Below are 7,480 nucleotides of genomic sequence, written 5' to 3'. Positions count from 1 at the left end.
TCAGAGATAATAGAGATTGGTATTCCATGTCTGGAGACGACTTCCTTCAAATACAGTCGTGCTAACTTCTCCATCTTGTCATCTTCTCTTATTGGCAGGAAGTGTGCTGACTTGGTGAGACGATCAACTATTACCCAAATAGTATCATAACCACTTGCAGTCCTTGGCAATTTAGTAATGAAATCCATGGTAATGTTTTCCCATTTCTATTCCGGGATTTCAGGTTGTTGTAGTAGACCTGATGGTTTCTGATGTTCAGCTTTGACCTTAGAACACGTCAAACATTCTCCTACATATTTAGCAATATTGGCTTTCATACCTGGCCACCAAAAATGTTTCTTAAGATCCTTGTACATCTTCCCCGTTCCAGGATGTATTGAGTATCTGGTTTTATGAGCTTCTCTAAGTACCATTTCTCTCATATCTCCAAATTTTGGTACCCAAATTCTTTCAGCCCTATACCGGGTTCCGTCTTCCCAAATATTAAGATGCTTCTCCGATCCTTTGGGTATTTCATCCTTTAAATTTCCCTCTTTTAAAACTCCTTGTTGCGCCTCCTTTATTTGAGTAGTAAGGTTAGTGTGAATCATTATATTCATAGATTTTACTCGAATGGGTTCTCTGTCCTTTCTGCTCAAGGCGTCGGCTACCACATTTGCCTTCCCCGGGTGGTAACGAATCTCAAAGTCGTAATCATTCAACAATTCAATCCACCTACACTGCCTCATATTCAGTTGTTTCTGATTAAATATGTGTTGAAGACTTTTGTGGTCGGTATATATAATACTTTTGACCCCATATAAGTAGTGCCTCCAAGTCTTTAATGCAAAAACAACCGCGCCTAATTCCAAATCATGCGTCGTATAATTTTGCTCGTGAATCTTCAATTGTCTAGACGCATAAGCAATCACCTTCGTCCATTGCATTAATACACAACCGAGACCTTGCTTTGATACGTCACAATAAATCACAAAATCATCATTCCCTTCAGGCAATGACAATATAGGTGCCGTAGTTAGCATTTTCTTCAATAATTGAAACGCCTTCTCTTGTTCATCCTTCCATTCAAATTTCTTCCCTTTATGCGTTAATGCAGTCAAGGATTTTGCTATTTTGGAGAAATCTTGGATGAATCTTCTGTAGTAACCAGCCAATCCTAAAAATTAACGTATATGCTTCAGAGTTTTTGGGGTTTCCCACTTTTTAACGGTTTCGATCTTTGTCGGGTCCACCTGGATACCTTCTTTGTTCACTATGTGACCGAGAAATTGAACTTCTTCCAACCAAAATGCACACTTTGAAAACTTAGCGTACAGTTTTTCTTTCCTCAATACTTCTAGCACTTTTCTCAAATGTTCTTCGTGCTCTTGATCATTCTTTGAGTAAATAAGTATGTCATCGATGAAAACAATGACAAACTTTACAAGATATGGCCCACACACTCGGTTCATAAGGTCCATGAACACAGCTGGTGCGTTAGTCAATCCAAACGGCATAACCATAACCTCGTAATGACCATAACGCGTCCTAAAAGCAGTTTTTAGAATATCATCCTCCTTTACTCGCATTTGATGATATCCAGAACGTAAATCGATCTTCGAATAAACCGACGAGCCTTGTAGTTGATCAAATAAGTCGTCAATTCTCGGCAGTGGATAACGGTTTTTGATGGTAAGTTTGTTCAACTCTCTGTAGTCAATACACAACCTAAATGTACCATCCTTCTTCTTGACAAACAAAACAGGAGCTCCCCATAGTGATGTGCTTGGTCGAATGAAACCACGTTCTAATAGTTCTTGCAGTTGGCTTTGCAGTTCTTTCATCTCGCTGGGTGCGAGTCTATAAGGAGCACGAGCTTTTGGTGCAGCTCCTGGTACATGATCTATTTGAAATTCAACAGATCGATGTGGAGGTGGTCCCGGTAATTCTTTCGGAAATACATCGGGAAATTCTTTTGCGACGGGAACATCATTGATGCTCTTTTCTTCAGTTTGTACTTTTTTGACGTGTGCTAGAACAGCATAGCAACCTTTTCTTATTAGTTTGTGTGCCTTCAAATTACTAATAATATGTAGCTTCATGTTGCCCTTTTCTCCGTACACCATTAAGGGTTCTCCTTCTTCTCGTACAATGCGAATTGCATTTTTATAACATATGATCTCTGCTTTCACCTTCTTCAGCCAGTCCATGCCAACTATTACATCAAAACTCCCTAACTCTACTGGTATCAAATCAATCTTAAATATTTCGCTACCCAGTTTAATTTCTCGATTCCGGCATATATTATCTGCTGAAATTAATTTACCGTTTGCTAATTAGAGTAAAAATTTAATATCCAACGGCGTCAATGGACAACTTAATTTAGCACAAAAATCTCTACTCATATAGCTTCTATCCGCACCCGAATCAAATGAAACGTAAGCAGATTTATTGTCAATAAGAAACGTACCCGTAACAAGCTCCGGGTCTTCCTGTGCCTCTGCCGCATTAATATTGAAAACTCTTCCGCGGCCTTGTCCATTCGTGTTCTCCTGGTTCAGGCAATTTCTAATAATGTGGCCCGGTTTTCCACATTTATAACAAACTACATTGGCATAACTTGCTCCGACACTACTTGCTCCGCCATTACTCTTTCCGACACCATTTGTTCCTTTCGTTCTGTTAACCCCTGGTCCGTAGACCTCACACTTCGCCGTGCTATGACCATTTCTTTTACACTTGTTGCAAAATTTAGTGCAGAACCCCGAGTGATACTTTTCACACCTTTGGCATAGCTGCTTCTGATTGTTGTTGTTGTTGCGGTTGTTATTGTTGTTGGGATGATTGTTGTAGTTGATGTTGTTGTTATTGTTGTTGTTGTTGTTGTTGTTGTTGTTGTTGTTGTTGTTGTTGTTGTTGTTGTTGTTGTTGTTGTTATTGTTGTTGGGCCGTTTATTGTAGTTGCAATTGATATTGCGATTGTTGGGATAATTGTTGCGATTATTATTGTAATTGCTGTTGTTGTTGTATTGGTGATTCTTATCACCGTTTTCCTCCCACTTTCTTTTAACTTGCTTCACATTGGCCTCTTCAGCCGTCTGTTCTTTAATTCTTTCCTCAATCTGGTTCACTAGTTTGTGTGCCATTCTACATGCCTGTTGTATGGAGGCGGCCTCGTGTGAACTTATATCTTCTTGGATTCTTTCCGGTAATCCTTTCACAAACGCGTCGATCTTCTCTTCCTCATCTTCGAACGCTCCCGGACACAATAGGCACAATTCTGTGAATCGTCTTTCGTACGTGGTAATATCAAATCCTTGGGTTCGTAACCCTCTAAGTTCTGTCTTGAGCTTATTGACCTCGGTTCTGGGTCGGTACTTCTCGTTCATCAAGTTCTTGAATGCTGACCACGGTAGTGCGTACGCATCATCTTGTCCCACTTGCTCTAGATAGGTATTCCACCATGTTAACGCAGAACCTGTGAAGGTATGCGTAGCATACTTCACTTTGTCCTCTTCAGTACACTTACTTATGGCAAACACCGATTCGACCTTCTCGGTCCACCGTTTCAATGCGATCGGTCCTTCGGTTCCATCAAATTCCAAAGGTTTGTAGGCAGTGAATTCTTTGTAGGTGCATCCTACACGATTTCCTATACTGCTAGATCTAAGGTTATTGTTGGTATGTAGCGCAGCCTGTACTGCGGCTATGTTTGAAGCTAGAAAAGTACGGAATTCCTCTTCATTCATATTCACGGTGTGTCGAGTAGTCGGTGCCATTTCCTTCAAAATAGTCAAATGGAATAAGTTAATCATACAGAATATTAAAAGTAGTTAATAGTATTTTGTAGCATAATATGAACTCATTTATAAAAGCTTTTTCTTCATATTAGCGTTTTATAAGTTTAAATTCGGGTAGTACCTACCCGTTAAGTTCATACTTAGTAGCTAATATACAATTCAACTACTACAATTCTATATGAAAAACTGATTATAATAATATTTCGTGTTCAAACTTTTATACAGTATTTTACAAACTTACAATACCGCTTATTTTACATAAAGCATGAAATATAGCACACAATAACTTTGATACAAGATAGTTGTGAAGATAATTCTAGCAAGTACACAAGTCGTTCAGCAAAGGAAATAAAGACACGTAATTCATATGTCCAGAAACAAGTCATGCATTCTGGTTTTACTAGGACTACTTCCCATCCTTGGTCTTGTGGAACATAACCGTTATGGCCATTGATAAGACAGCGTGTTGTAACGTCGTCAAAGGGACGAGGGTTACGTAATGACTAACAGTCTCGTAATAACCTAAAAACCTCATTTCTTACCCCAATTACCGACTCCGTCACTTGTGGGAACGTTTTGTTTAATAGTTGTAGCCCGATGTTCTTTTTCTCACTTTGGTGAGAAGCGAACATTACTAACCCGTAAGCATAGCATGCTTCTTTATGTTGCATGTTAGCCGCTTTTTCTAAATCATGAAGTCCTATATTCGGATACATTGAGTCAAAATAATTTCTTAACCCGTTGCGTAAAATAGCATTTGGGTTCCCCGCAATATATGCGTCAAAGTAAACACATCGTAACTTATGGGTTTCCCAATGTGATATCCGCCATCTTTCAAACGAGAGTCTCTTATAAACCAAGACATTCTTGGAAGGTTCTTCAAATGTCTTACAAACTGATTTCGTCGTAAATAGTTGTGCCGAAGAATTCTGACCGACTCTAGACAAGATTTCATCAATCATGTCTTCGGGTAGGTCTCTTAAAATATTGGGTTGTCTGTCCATTTTGTGTTTTTATACTGTAAAATAGACAAGAGTTAGATTCATAAAAAAAATACTTATTAATACAAGCAATTTTTACATATATCATAAAGCATAAGCACACTATATTACATATATTACACCACACGAATACAACTATCTTATTCCGACTCGCTCGTTTCTTTTTCTTCGGTTTTGGTTCGTTTTGCCAAGTTTCTAGGGATATATGATGTTCCCCTAATACGAGCTGTCGTTTTCCACAACGGTTTAGAAAAACCTGGTGGTTTAGAGGTTCCCGGGTCATTGTTACAACTTAAGGGCTTCGGGGGTTGACGTTACATATAAAGTTCATCGGGGTTGGAATTAGATTTCTCTATTTTTATGCCCTTTCCCTTATTATTTTCTTTTGCATTTTTAAATTCAGTTGGGGTAATTTCTATAACATCATCGGAATTCTCGTCGGAATTCGATTCATCGGAGAATTGGTAATCCTCCCAATATTTTGCTTCCTTGGCGGAAACACCATTGACCATAATTAACCTTGGTCGGTTGGTTGAGGATTTTCTTTTACTTAACCGTTTTATTATTTCCCCCACCGGTTCTATTTCCTCCTCCGGTTCCTCCTCTTTCGGTTCTGATTCTTCTTCCGGTTCTTCTTCGGGAACTTGTGAATCAGTCCAATATATATTCGACTCTTCGTTATTATTAGGTGAGTCAATAGGATTTGTGCTAGAGGTAGACATCTATCACACAATATCAAACATATTAAGAGATTAATATATCACATAATATATACATGTTAATAATATATAGTTTCCAACAAACTCGATAAGACACACTAATGCAAATTTTCTGGTTCTCTAAGACCAACGCTCGGATACCAACTGAAATATCCCGTTCTTATTGATTAAAAACGTTCCATATTAATTGATTTCGTTGCGAGGTTTTGACCTCTATATGAGACGTTTCTCAAAGACTGCATTCATTTTTAAAACAAACCATAACCTTTATTTCATAAATAAAGGTTCAAAAAGCTTTACGTAGATTATCAAATAATGATAATCTAAAATATCCTGTTTACACACGACCATTACATAATGGTTTACAATACAAATATGTTACATCGAAATCAGTTTCTTGAATGCAGTTTTTACACAATATCATACAAACATGGACTCCAAATCTTGTCCTTATTTTAGTATGCAACAGCGGAAGCTCTTAGTATTCACCTGAGAATAAACATGCTTTAAACGTCAACAAAAATGTTGGTGAGTTATAGGTTTAACCTATATATATCAAATCGTAACAATAGACCACAAGATTTCATATTTCAATACACATCCCATACATAGAGATAAAAATCATTCATATGGTGAACACCTGGTAATCGACATTAACAAGATGCATATATAAGAATATCCCCATCATTCTGGGACACCCTTCGGATATGATATAAATTTTGAAGTACTAAAGCATCCGGTACTTTGGATGGGGTTTGTTAGGCCTAATAGATCTATCTTTAGGATTCGCGTCAATTAGGGTGTCTGTTCCCTAATTCTTAGATTACCAGATTTAATAAAAAGGGGCATATTCGATTTCGATAATTCAACCATAGAATGTAGTTTCACGTACTTGTGTCTATTTTGTAAATCATTTATAAAACCTGCATGTATTCTCATCCCAAAAATATTAGATTTTAAAAGTGGGACTATAACTCACTTTCACAGATTTTTACTTCGTCGGGAAGTAAGACTTGGTCTCTGGTTGTTTCACGAACCTATAACAATATATACATATATATCAAAGTATGTTCAAAATATATTTACAACACTTTTAATATATTTTGATGTTTTAAGTTTATTAAGTCAGATGTCCTCGTTAGTAACCTACAACTAGTTGTCCACAGTTAGATGTACAGAAATAAATCGATAAATATTATCTTGAATTAATCCACGACCCAGTGTATACGTGTCTCAGTATTGATCACAACTCAAACTATATATATTTTGGAATCAACCTCAACCCTGTATAGCTAACTCCAACATTCACATATAGAGTGTCTATGGTTGTTCCGAAATATATATAGATGGGTCGACATGATAGGTCGAAACATTGTATACGTGTCTATGGTATCTCAAGATTACATAATATACAATACAAGTTGATTAAGTTATGGTTGGAATAGATTTGTTACCAATTTTCACGTAGCTAAAATGAGAAAAATTATCCAATCTTGTTTTACCCATAACTTCTTCATTTTAAATCCGTTTTGAGTGAATCAAATTGCTATGGTTTCATATTGAACTCTATTTTATGAATATAAACAGAAAAAGTATAGGTTTATAGTCAGAAAAATAAGTTACAAGTCATTTTTGTAAAGGTAGTCATTTCAGTCGAAAGAACGACGTCTAGATGACCATTTTAGAAAACATACTTCCACTTTGAGTTTAACCATAATTTTTGGATATAGTTTCATGTTTATAATAAAAATCAATTTCTTAGAATAACAACTTTAAATCAAAATTTATCATAGTTTTTAATTAACTAACCCAAAACAGCCCGCGGTGTTACTACGACGGCGTAAATCCAGTTTTACGGCGTTTTTCGTGTTTCCAGGTTTTAAATCATTAAGTTAGCATATCATATAGATATAGAACATGTGTTTAGTTGATTTTAAAAGTCAAGTTAGAAGGATTAACTTTTATCTGCGAACAAGTTTAG

Source organism: Rutidosis leptorrhynchoides, chromosome 5 (genome assembly GCF_046630445.1).
Source record: "Rutidosis leptorrhynchoides isolate AG116_Rl617_1_P2 chromosome 5, CSIRO_AGI_Rlap_v1, whole genome shotgun sequence".
Taxonomy (NCBI): Eukaryota; Viridiplantae; Streptophyta; class Magnoliopsida; order Asterales; family Asteraceae; genus Rutidosis; species Rutidosis leptorrhynchoides.
This window is presented reverse-complemented; position numbering follows the sequence as displayed.